This window comes from Balaenoptera physalus (assembly GCF_965194825.1).
Source record: "Balaenoptera physalus genome assembly, chromosome: 7".
Lineage (NCBI taxonomy): Eukaryota > Metazoa > Chordata > Mammalia > Artiodactyla > Balaenopteridae > Balaenoptera > Balaenoptera physalus.
The window spans coordinates 76,086,784-76,100,078 of NC_138886.1; the positions used below are offsets into that span (position 1 = coordinate 76,086,784).

General features: G+C 37.3%; 1 protein-coding gene across 7 annotated transcripts in view; it reads right to left on the reverse strand.

The window, feature by feature from the left end:
- The window catches only part of LINGO2 (leucine rich repeat and Ig domain containing 2), a 1,218,611-nt gene that overhangs the window by 59,471 nt on the left and 1,145,845 nt on the right, over window positions 1-13,295 (reverse strand). The window lies entirely within an intron of this gene.

Genomic DNA, 13,295 nt, shown 5'->3' on the forward strand with positions numbered 1-13,295 from the left:
GTTGAGGACACGGGGAGGGGGAAGGGTAAGCTGGGACGAAGTGAGAGAGTGGCATGGACATATATACACTACCAAATGTAAAACAGATAGCTAATGGGAAGCAGCTGCATAGCTCAGGGAGAGCAGCTAGGTGCTTTGTGACCACCTAGAGGGGTGGGAGGGAGACAGAAGATGGAGGAGATATGGGGATATATGTATATGTATAGCTGATTCACTTTGTTATACAGCAGAAACTAACACAACATTGTAAAGCAATTATACTCCAATAAAGATGTTAAAAAAATAAATAAAATGCCAGACAGAATTAAAGTGTATTATTTAAATATAGCATATTTGTCAATATACAGAAGACTATTAGATCCTTAAAGGTAGGGATTTTTGTCTGATTCATTGTTCTTCTCCTCACAACTTACAGCACAGTGATATACAATTAGTATATGATCCATAAAAGTTCATTGAACTAAATTGATCTTAGCTTCAAAATAATCAGTTAGCAGGGGACATAGCTTTCTGATAAATCTAAGCCAGTTTGTAACCTAAGTTCTGACACTTATCAGATGAGTCATTAAGGGCATGTACCATTCAACTTTGTTGGTGGAATATATACGCTCAAATCTGAAAAGCTGTTACCTTGAGTAATTTTGCCATTTCAGCCACGGATTAAATCAATTAACTGATTGCTAACTCCAGCAGGATTCAGACCACGTGGACTTTTATATTCCGTCGCTTTGTTTAAATTCAGTTTGAGTTTGTGCATATTTACCTTATAGAGAGTGTATATGATATAATACCCAGGTCAGAAAAGAGTTCCAAATGAAACCCGGGGCCCCTGCTGTATCCTCTTAGAGGACTGGCCCCCTGGTAACCCCTGTCTCAGTCTGTAATCATATATTTGTGTGGTTACCTGGTTATAGCATGTACCCCTCAGAGTCTGTAATGACCATGAGAGCAGAGGCTGCATCTGTTGGTATATTATTTTATCCCTAGAGTTTGGTACAGTCTCTGGTCCATAGCGCATATCCAAAAAAGGCAGCTGAACAAATTACTGAAATCCAAGGGAAAACACAATTGGAGCTGAGTTTTGAAGACAAGTGAAAGAATTGATCTAGCAGCAAGATGAGAAAAGCCCACCAAGTAGGGTGAGGGCTTGAAATGGGGGTGTGGGTTCGGGTAGAAAGACTGGGGAAGATCCCTAAGGAATGCCTCTTAATACAGCAGGCGCCTCTGTGTCTTAAGAGCAGGTATGTACATAACAGGAGTTCCTTCCAGAAACAGGTCTGTGTTTTTATCTGACTTGATTTCTAAAACCATCAAGAAGCCCAATAATACTGAGTAGGCATGGACATGAGACACACCTTTGTCATGCAAGAAGAGGAAATTTCCATGATGCCCATAACTAGGCAGTGTTTCTGAAAGTGGCCAGTTACTGGTTACTGTGGCTTCCCTCCCCAGAAAAAGGAAAAACTTAACCATTTTCCCAAGAGCACATGACTCTCACCCGGATAAACTTTTTATTTCCCAAAGGGTGTGATCAGCTGAGATCATACAAATGTAATGATCCTCAGTCAAATAGCCATGTCAGACATTTTCCACTCCTTTATAATGTTCTGTGTCCACCATGGACACTTTAGAAGTTTGGAACTTGCATAGCCATGTCACCCTTAGGTGATTTGATTACCATGTTACTTTATCCTGGTCTGGTGAGGGAATAATCACATCTTGTGCTTCCCAGCTCCTCTGAGATGATGTCAGAACAAATTGAGGGTTCCAGAATTTTCCTCAGGTCCTCCTTTTCCCTCTTCTCTCTCCCTTTCTCTTGCCAGTTCTGTTTCCCATCTCCTCTTTTCCCCATGGTTTATATCTATTTCTCCATACATCCTCAGATATGAGGTATCCAATGTCCCAAATTGGTGTACTTATTTTGTACATAGAAAGATCAATTTTTACTTCCTCCCAAAGTTTTATTCAAAGAATATGGCTGCTCCTAAGTGTCCCACTGGGCTGTAGGCCTATATATTTTGAGTGTGTCATGTTTGGGTGATTTCTGTCTGAGATTCCTTTCAGCTACTGGGGGAAGTAAAATGGCAGCAAGTTGGATATATTTTGTATATATTTTCAATACATCATCTTTTATTTTGATTGTAGCTTTGACAGAAATGCATTTTGCAAATCCCCACCTCTCCAGGGCAGGCAAGTCAAAGAGGAGGAAAAAAAAGCTTTGTGAGAAAGCATCCAAAATGCATAGATGGCCTTATCATTTTGAGATAGCCAACCTGGCCCAGTATTCCTTCTTTGTCTGATTTCTATTAAAGCTATTAAGAATGGATTCAGTGGACCGCACTTTCTGTCTATCTTCCTAGAGGTGTAAACCCCGGTGGCATCAGAATCATATGAATAGGACTGTATGTACTGATAAGCAATTATCACTGGGGTAAAAAGAAGAATGATAAGGTCTAAGACGATCACAGGGTAAAGACATAAATGTTTATTTCCAGTGTTATCAGAAGAGCTTTACTTAGCCATGCAAAGCTCCTTCTGGGAGAAAAAAAGGAAGAGAAAAGCATAAGGGTAGATTATATTCCTTGCAAACATTTATCAATCAAAACAGGAAACTCTGAATGCAAAATTGAAACACAATCACAAAGTCAATTTTAAATGGGCGGAAAAGCCACAGAAAACATGGGCCTTCTGAGGATTAAAAGGAAGAAATCCTTATCTAAGATTAAAAAAAAAAAAATACTTACCAGAGATCAAAATAGAGAGGGGCTATGAGAGAGAGGAATTGTGAGGAGATTGCTTTTACAAATGATTTGGGATTGAAATAATTTATATGGCTTGTATTCTGCCATTGAGCGCAAGACGGAAAATTTATAGAACTGTAGAAAATGGCCTGCATTAGATCAGAACTATAAAAAATAGAACACAAGCTCAACTCCAGGGACCCAGTGAGATTTGTTGTTGTTGTTGTTGTTAGGAAATACAAGTTGTTCACGAAATGCAATTTTAATCATGAACTTGAGGATGATGTACATGAATTCCAACAAATCATTTTAATGACAGTATCTTTTGCCCCAATAGGCCGACAATGATTTCTCAAGGAAAGATGAAAACTCTATGAGGAAACACTTCCTACTTTGTGTTCTTTCTTAAGGGTATCCTGTCTTAAGTGAAAGTTTCAAGGCATCAGCCAGTTCAGAAGCTAACTAGCAGACCAAAGAATGCTAAAATTGTTTATCACAATCAATCTCCATGGTTCTATGTCTCAGAAATGCCTTCCACTGAAACTGAAAGCGAAGCTTAACAAATATTTAGGATTGAACAAATTTAGGGAGCCAGTGATCCTCATATACTGAGCTAGTCTCATTCATTTCATTCATTCACTCATTCATTCATTGCAACATTTATTTATTGAACACCTGATATGTGTTAAGCACTGGACTAAGTGCTGGGGATGCTGAAGTGAACAGACAGACAAGATACCTACCCTCTTGTGACTTGTCATATAGCAAACTTGAATTTCACTACTCTGCTAGTTTGCAGTTAAATTTTTTCAAAGCCAAGAACTCCTTTTTCAAACAAATTCACTTATAACGCATAGAATAACAGACTCTTATAGACAGAAGGGATATTAGAAAAAAATCTCAGATGCAGGTCATGTAGCCCAAATCCTTAACCTAAAAAAGATGTGAAATCTAGAGTCCCTTGTCCTGGGTCTTATCATCTTCATCACAACGAGGCCTGAAAGCCAGGAAGTGATGATATGTACAATAATAACTGAAACCTAAGAAAATGCTTTATAGAAGAATTAAAACAATTGCATTGGTAGAAGAGGTAGGCAGGAAATGCAAAAAGACAGAGCCATGCATGACAAAAGCAAAGAAATTGTCTAGTAGCAAACAGAGCCTTGAGATTACAATGTCCAAAAATGAGCGGTAAACCTGACTGCGAAGATGTCCTTTTAATTATTTTCTCTCCAAAAAGATAACCCCACTTATCTTTATTTCTGGAGCCTAAAATGGCTCTATTGAGAGTTAAAATGAAATGTCCTTGGTGGACCCTCTCTCAGTCACTAAATGCCCTTATGAATAGAACAAAATGTTGGGAAAAAAGCGATAGAAAATTATTTCAATCATTTTTACAGCTAACTTCCGACGAATTAACTCATACCTATTAAAAGTCTGTACAACTGAAACTGCCATACCTGAGAGTTGCAGAGCAATGTATAGTTTCCTAAATATTTCTTAAATATAAAAATTATCACATTTTATTTTCATAACAACTCTCTGATGGTTGGATGGACAACTACACCAATTTCTATTCTACTGATGAGAAGAACACTTAAGTCAAAAGAAATCAAGATTACAGATCAGGTTTTCTGGCTCCTGGTTTGGTCTTCCTTCCATTGTATCACAGGGCCACTCACCAGCAGCCTAATGTCCAAAAGGCTCAGCAGCTGGACTCTTTCTCTGCTTATAACATTCATGCAGCATCTTCCAAAGAGCTTGGGCAGTGAGGATGCTCAATGCATGTTTACTGAATAACCATTTTTACTTTGAAATCAGGGTCTTTTATTATATATTTTAACAATGCTCCCAGCTTATATACCTGTCTGCAAAATTACCCCACCTGCCTCTCAAGAGAGGTCTGCAAAGGTGGGCAGACTTTCTGTGAAAAGCAACAAAGTAGGGAAGAACTGAAAGTTATTATTTTGAGTTACAAACTGATGGAAAATACTAAAATTTAACCTAATTTCCTTATGGTATTTCTCAGCATTCTGGTATTTATCCGCCCTGTAACCATAACTTGTCTGCTCTTACAAAATACACATCTATCTTTCCATTTTATACATATATATGACAAATAATATGTATAATATATAATGTAACTTATGCAAATATAACCAGGAGGGCACAGTATACACCTCCCAAATCACAGAAAACATATCAAAGCTAAGTATAATTCTACTCTCACTATTTCTACTCAAATTGTACTGGAGTTTCTACCCAGGGCAATTAGGCAAGAAAAAGAAGTAAAACTTTTTGTCTAAGATATGATCTTGCATATAGAAAATCCAAGGAAATCCACTTAAAACATTAGAGCTAATAAATGAATTCACTGAGGATTCAGGATATCCTATCTATCATCTATCTATCTATCTATCTATCTATCTATCTATCTATCTATCTATCTTTAGATATATATTAAAGTTATATTTATATGCATTAGCAGTGAAAATATGGAAATGAAATTAGGAAAACAATTCCATTTACAAGAGCATCAAGAAGAATATAGTACTTAGGAATACATTTAACAAAAGAAATGCAAAACTATAAAACGTTGTTGAAAGAAGTTTTAGCAGACATAAATAAATGGAAAGACACCCTACATTCATGGATTGGAAGATTTAATATTGTTAAGATGACAGTACTTTCCAAAGTGAATTACAGATTCAGTGTAATCCCTATCAAAATCACAGTTGCCTGCTTTGCAGAAATGGAAAAGTTGATCTTAAAATTCATATGGAATTACAAGGGGGCACAAGTAGCCAAAACAATCTTGAAAAAGAAGAATAAAGTTTGAAGACTTCCACTTCCTGATTTAAAAGCTGACTACAAAGTAACAGCAGTCAAAACATTGTGGTACTCACATAAGGATAGACATATAGACCAATGGCATAGAATTGAGAGTCCAAAAATAAATCCTTATATCTATAGTTACTGATTTTTTGATAAGGTGCCGAGACAATACAAAGGGGAAATAATAGTTGTTTCAACAAATAATCCTGGCACAACTGGGTAGCCATATGCAAAAGTTAACTCAAATGGAAAACATAGGATTAAATCTTAACCATCCTGGGTTAAGTAAAGCCCCCTTAGATACAACACTAAAAAGCACAAGTGATGAAAATAAAAGATAAATTGTACTCCATCAAAATGAAAAACTTTTGTGCCACAAACAATATCATGAAGAAAGTGAATAGGCAACCCAAAGAATGGGTGAAAACATTTGTAAATCACATGTATCTAATAAGGGACTTTAATCTAGACTACACAGAGAACTCTCATAACTCATTAATAAAAGATAACCCAATTAAAAATGGGCAAACAATTTGAATAGATACTTCAACAAGAATATGTAAAAATGACCACTATGTATATGAAAGGATGCTCAACATCATTAGCCATCAGGAAAGGCAAATCAAAACCACAACAAAATACCACTTCACACCCAGTAGGATGGCTATAATAAAAAAAGACAGACAATAAAAGTTGGCAATGATGTGTAGACATAGGAGCCACATACATAGTTGGTGGAAATATAAAATAGTGCAGATTCTTTGGAAAACAGTTTAGCAGTTCCTCAAAGAGTTACTGTGGTAACATAGATTTACCATATGCCTCAGAAATCCCATTCCTAGGTATACACTCAAGAGAAAATATATATCCACACAAAAACCTGTATGTGAATATTCGTAGTACCATTATTCATGGTAGCCAAATGTAGAAAAGCAGAAACCCAAATGCCCATCAACTGATGAATGAATAAATAAAATGTAATATCTCTATATAAAAGATTATTTGGGGGCAATAAAAAGAGATGAAATACTGATCTATGTTACAACATGGGTAAACCTTGTTAATGTGATATAAATTAATCACAAAAGATCACATATTGCATGATTCCATTTATATAAAATGTCTACCAGTGGCAGAAAGTGAATTTGTGGCTGAAAGGAGCTAAGGCATGGGGGGAATAGGAGGATGATAGCCAAAGAGTACAGGGTTTCTTTTTGGGGTGATAAATATGTTGTAAAATTGATTATGGTGATGACTGTATATCTCTATGAATATTCTAAAAACCACTGAGTTGTAGAACAAGAGTTGTATACTTACGTATATGTGTATTCAACAAATTTTGGCCATCAAGTTGTGCTAGTTAAAGAAAAAGTTAAGTATAACTGACTTGTAGGGAGGTCGTTTGTCTGAGTTGTGAGAACATTGAGTTAGCAACTCAGCAAAAACTTTTTTTTTTTGAGTAAAATCATTTTACATGGAAACTCATCGTCAAAAGCAGAGAAAAGCCCAGTTTCTCTGGTTCAAATGGGGGCGAAGGTTCTAGATCCCACTCATGCAGGTTTATTCCTGAGTTGGCCCCTACAACCTCAAGCAGTCAAGAAGCCAGTGGGCTCCATCGTGTTCCACAGAACACAGTTGAAAAGCGTTCTACGTGAGCTCAAGGACGCCTTCCAACCTCAACCATGTCTAGCATCTACCACCATAGGGCTCTAGTGCTCAGCAGGTGTGACCCATGCTTCCAAGAAAAACTGTGTGAAGATCAGGGATGTTAAATCCGTCAACTGGTCTGTGGAATGGGGGTGTGAGTAGGGAGGGATACAAGAGAATAAGGAATAAATTCAAAAGTCAAGAATCGGGTCAAATACATTTTCAGATTAGCAGTGAGGAACAAAGGCCGGATGTTTGTGGCATGAAAAAAAAAATCAGCTGCTGGCACCAGAATTCTTCTGATGGAGGGAAATATGTTTGTTTAGGAAAATTCTCTTATAGGTCCTTTGAGAGTAGAAGATGTGGCCCTAAAGGCATGAATATTTCAAGCAAAGGAATCAAATATTGTGCACATTGTTCTGCATTGGAGAATAGTAGGAATTTTGGAGAATGGTGGGGTGTGGGTCCAAGAAAAAGAATAAGAATCCCTGACTTGGGAACATGGATGCATAGCTGAAAAGCTTTTTAAGAAGAAGAAGTTGTTTGCATTTCTGTGCTGTAAATCCCTCTCTACTGCCCCAAATCTTGACTTACGTTTGCTGCACACACACACATGCCTAGAGATTTAACAGTAGAAGGTCAGACAAATGGGTGAGGTTATATAGGTCATTTTTCCATTCTTTTGCCTTAGAAGTGATGGAATATTATTCCATGTATATGTGGGTTAGAAGCTTCATGACCAAAGGGATTGCTGAGGTCTGTGCATTGTCATCTTGCTGGAGAGATGAAATACTCTACCTATAGTCACAAACTATGAGGGAGCCTCAGGCTAAGCCTTTCTGATCTTATTCCCAAAGAGAGAAGTGGCTTGATGAGGAGGAAGCCTCCTGTGGCAGAGAGCCAAAAAGGCAGACGGAGCAGGAACTTGGATCCAAGGCAGGTTGTGTGTACCAACAACTGCCCTGCATGTCCAGGGGACTGTGGGTCTTACCTGGCAACCCCATGCCTCTTAAGGATAGTCACACTGTCACTCATATGATTAGAGCATTATGAAATTTATTTCTTCTTCTAGGACCCAGTGGAACTTGGTGATTATTTTCATTTAAACCAGTCTTGTGTCAATACAACCTCATCACCCTTTTTTCCAATGTGAGTTGAGTCAGAACCTCACTAAAGCAATAGGACTCCTATTATTACAGTGCAAAATAAAGCACCTTTCCTTCTCTGTCTTTTGGGTAGTGGTGGGGGGCAGCAGAGCAATAAGGCAACATGTGTAAGTTCACATATGTGTGAGTTCATTCATGTGAAGGGTGTGAAGGTGGGTAGTAGTTGGTCTCTTGTTGATGTTATGCCCTTCCTACTTCTCAGAGGACAGAGTGTTTAAAAAATGCTGGCTTACCTTGCTTTTTAGGTATGAGCAAAAGGGTTATAGATTTCTCATAATTTACCATTCAAGGGTAAAGAAAAAAAAAAATGAAGGATTGTTAGTCAAAGTCAGGTTTTTCTAGTTTCTAGCCTTCTCTACCTGCTTTTACCAAAGTTCATTCAAGGGCAGTGAATGCAGTGTGATGCTGGTCATGTAATCGTACATGACTTAGCCTTATCTCTTGCTCTTGAAAGGATCCCTCCAAGGTAACAGCCCCTCCCTGTTGTCACCCAGGTCATCTCTTGCCAACCCCTCTAGACTGCCTGTCTAAGTCACTTTCCTCCACACGTCATTCTTCAGCAACCAATCCAGAGTTATTCTTTTAGTTCACAGCTTTCACAAGGTCATCTTTTGCTCATGGTGGCCGCTTGCCTGGGCAACACCCAATAATATCCTCAAGGAGCCTGCTTTCTTTTCTTGCCATTGACAATGTGCTTTTAGGGTGGTGACAGATAAGGCATTTGACTTATAGTTTTCCCTATATCTGCCTCACATTTCTGATCCTCCCCCGCCTCCTCCTCCTCCTCCATTTTTTTTTGACTCTTCACTTTTATTCTCCCCTTCCTCCTGCCCCAAGCCTGAGTCAGGAGAAGGGCTCCCCACATTGCTGATGATTGGAATTTATTATAGGAGTGGGGTGAGAAAGAAGCACCAAGGTAAAGATAATCTGCTCATCTGCTATAGTCAGAGAAAACTCTGTTGTTGTTAAACTAGTGTGGTCACTCCTTCCTTTAGCCACTCATTCAGGAATCCATCCATCCACCCATCCATCCAACCATCCTCCAAACATTTAGCTTGACCCTTTAATCAATATTTTTAGCAACTATAAAATACACCTGTCCAGAGGAATGTGGAAAAGATGGGTAGAGGGTGAGCAGAAGCTGACAACTGCTTTTCCACTAGTGTCTTAATGTCTACATTGGCTTTCCATTTTGAATCCTTGGCTCTAGCTTGCTAACAGGAAGTAGAGGCTTCCCACAAAGAAGGAATTTATGGTTCTTCTTTTGGGAAACCCAGATTTTTACTTGGAGCTGGAAATCAGTAAGTGAAAAATTATTTATTACCTTCATCCTCTTAGCATTGCAAATTGGTCCATGACAGGGTTTTAACTAGTCGTCTGATTGTTAGATGTAAGGATATTTCTAGCTAAAGAATGGTGCATTCATTGCCCTTATTTTCTTTTCAATTCTTTCTTCAATTCCTAGGAAGAACTGAAACTAGTTACATTGCTAAGGTGAAGAGGTACATGCTCTGGTATTCTGCCCTGCAATTTCTGCAGTGAAGGTCGCGTGCCTTGACATCTTGCAAGCTCACATGTCAATCATCATTTCTAGCATGCACACTGCTGTGTAGGATGCGGTTACCACCCAGAAATTATAGCAAGTTAATTTAAAGGCTATATTAAATCATTCTTAAAAACACATGAACACAGTTGGTGTCCTTGAGCATTTGGAAAATTAAATTATTCTTTATAATTAGCCTACTGAGCTAGAAGAAAATAAAGAACACTCATGAAATGGGAAAAAAGTGACAAAAATTCCAATGATGAATGGTTTTTAATTATAATTGCATAATAGTCTCTTGTTACAAGTGCCACTTAGTGCTTTGATAATTCCCACCACTGATCCATTAGGCCCCTTCATACATGTACAGGCACGCAGAGTAGAGGACAGAAGAATATCAGAATATTATCTAACTGCACTCGAGTGCCTTGAATTAGATCAATTTAGTGGCACTCCTAACCATCCTACTATTAGCAAATGCTGGGAGAATGAGAAATGATAAGCCGCTTCTACCTAATATTCTAGTGAATAGTTTTATGCTGGGATAGAAAAGAAACAGAATATAACAAAGGTAACATTTAGTTTATGGTAATATTTTATTGTTTTACCTTCCTGATGATTATGAATGATGCTGCTACAAACATTCATGTACTAGTTTTTATGTGAACATAAGTTTTCATTTCTCTAGAATAAATTCCTAGAAATTGGATTGTTGGATCACATGGTTATTATATGTGTTGAGAAAGTCTGACTTTGAAGAATCCCCATGAGATACCATCTGTCTGCGATGGTGGTTGTATTTGTTGTATGTGTTAATACTCATAGAAGTATGTGTAGACGTTGAGTCCACAATTTTTTAGTGGAGAATTATTAAAAATTTTAATAATAAAAGTGCATAGGACAAGCACATAGTGAGGCAATAACGAACTGAAAATGTTAAACTAAATCAAAATCTTTACCACCAAGTCCACAAACAGCAAATCAATGAAGAGAGAAATTTGAGGTCTGACGTTTAAATAAAAAGAGTGGACCACTACTCTTTACTCTATCTTTAAAATTCTAAGTGTTTAAGATTGTCTGGAAAATTTATATCAATAAATATTACCTGTGATGTTGGCAATTTTCAAAGCCCTAATTATATTAGGAAAAGAGTTTTTTGAAAGAAACTGAGATCACTTCCGTGAGAGGGCAGAGATACAGAACAGAGTAGTTCTGCTTTTAATAAACAGAGTAAGTCAGATTATGCATTTTCACAAATAATATGCCATTTCACAGCAATAATTATAAATCTGGAGCTATCTTTGTCCCTTTTCTACTCTCAAGAGGAGCCATCACTTAGATGATGATCCCAACTTACCTTAGACTAATGCTAGGATGAGAGATGAGATGTGAAGAAATCTTGAGCTCTTAGTTTTCATTCACTGATTTGTTCACTTAACAAATATTTGTTGGATACAACTACACAGCACAAACTGAGTGTTTGGGATTCAGTGGTGAGTGAATCGGAATCTGACTTAGCAATAGAAGAAGCCAAATAATCACACAAGCATTTAAGTAGAAACTGTATTAACTATTTCAAGGAAAAATAAAAGGGACCCCCAAAAAGATGCATCAGGGATGTTTTAGGGGAAAGTATCTTTTCTGAAGTTCAAAGAAGGCTTCCTTGGAGAAGTAACATTTGAACTTAATTTTGTGACTGCTGATCTACATTTCTTCATTCCAATTTCCTTTTTCCTCAGCACTCTGGCTAATATCTATGAATAATATTCTCAGGGTATTTGCTTTAGGTTCCAAATGGGACCTAAAATTATATTAAAACCTGGCGGTAGAACCAATGGTAGGGGCTTAGGTGGCACTGTGAGAAGCGGACTGACATTACCCACAAGATTTCTGATGAAGTTCTCACCACTGCGCAATATTTACACCAGACTATCTGAGGTACAACGTGAGATGCAAACACTCTTATCTCCTAGGCTACTCTGGTGCTCTGAAAAAAGGGTTTAATTCTTAGATGTGTTACCTGGGAACAGAAAGAAGAACATGATGTGTATCTGACAAACATGACATTTCCAGTCAGAGGTAGAAGCTCTTCTATTGAGAAATACCAGTTTCCAACTTATGAAACTTGGGGAATTATTTTCCTCATTAACTAGCAATGGAGTAGCAAACTAAAAGCTCACTATAGCTAGGGAGCATTGGGTAAAGAACTGTGGGAGGAAACAGAGGAAAACTAGAACCTTGATCTGGTCCTTCATGTTACTATCTTCAGGAAAATACAAAACTCACCTATTAAACAAACTGAAGGTAATGACAAAAAATATTATAAATGATAAATAATATAATCAGACATTTAATCTGAACGCCAAAGAAATACCACATGACAAAGTAGTCAGATACATAAAAATTTAACAGGGTGTCTCGTGAAGTGGTGGAGTTATGACAGATTCCTAATGTATTCTTTTTGCTTGTCTATACTTTCAAAATTTTCTTCCATAGACTATTTTTTTCTCTAAGAATACAAAAATAATAAAAATTTTGTAAAAAATTACATTACTATGAACTTCAAGTCTTCAACTTGATTATTTCTTTGTCTGTGTCTAGTCTACTAACAAGCCTATCAAAGGCATTCTTCATTTCTATTTTTGCTTTACAGTATTTTCTTTTGATTCTCAGAGTTTTGATTTCTCTGATTACATTACTTATTTTTGCATGTTTTCTACATTTTGCGTTAGAGCCTTTAGCATAGTTATTTTAAATTTCCTGTCTAATTCCAAAATCTTTATCATATCTGAGTCTGATTCTGACGTTTGCTTTGTTTCTTCAAGACTGTGTTTCTTCTAGAGTTTTAGTATGCCTTGTAATTTTTTGTTGAAAGATGGACATGATTTATCAGGTAATAGGAACTAAGATAAATAAACTTTTACCTATCAGTTTAATTTTTATCTGGCTAGGAGTTCCACTTATATGTGAAATCTAAAAAAATGATACAAATGAACTTCTCTACATAACAGAAACAGACGCACAGACTTCAAAAACAAATTTATGGTTACCAACGGGGAAAGGGGGGGGAGAGGGATAAATTAGGAGTTTGAGATTAACATCTACATACCTCCTTCTCCTCCTTTTTTGCCTCCTCCTTAAATTGAGCCTATGCCTTGCAGTTCTTTCAGCTGTAATCCACTGGAATTATACTGTAGCACTGTCAGTGTGGTAGTAAGGTATGTGGAGGAGAAATGCTCTACAGTCTTACGAATATATCTCAGTCTTTTAGTGAGCCTGTGTTTCTTGGCCAAGACCTTCACATGTGTTTCTTAGCTTCCCTACCTATCCGGTGAAACAGGAAAGCTAGAGGGTGCCAGAGTC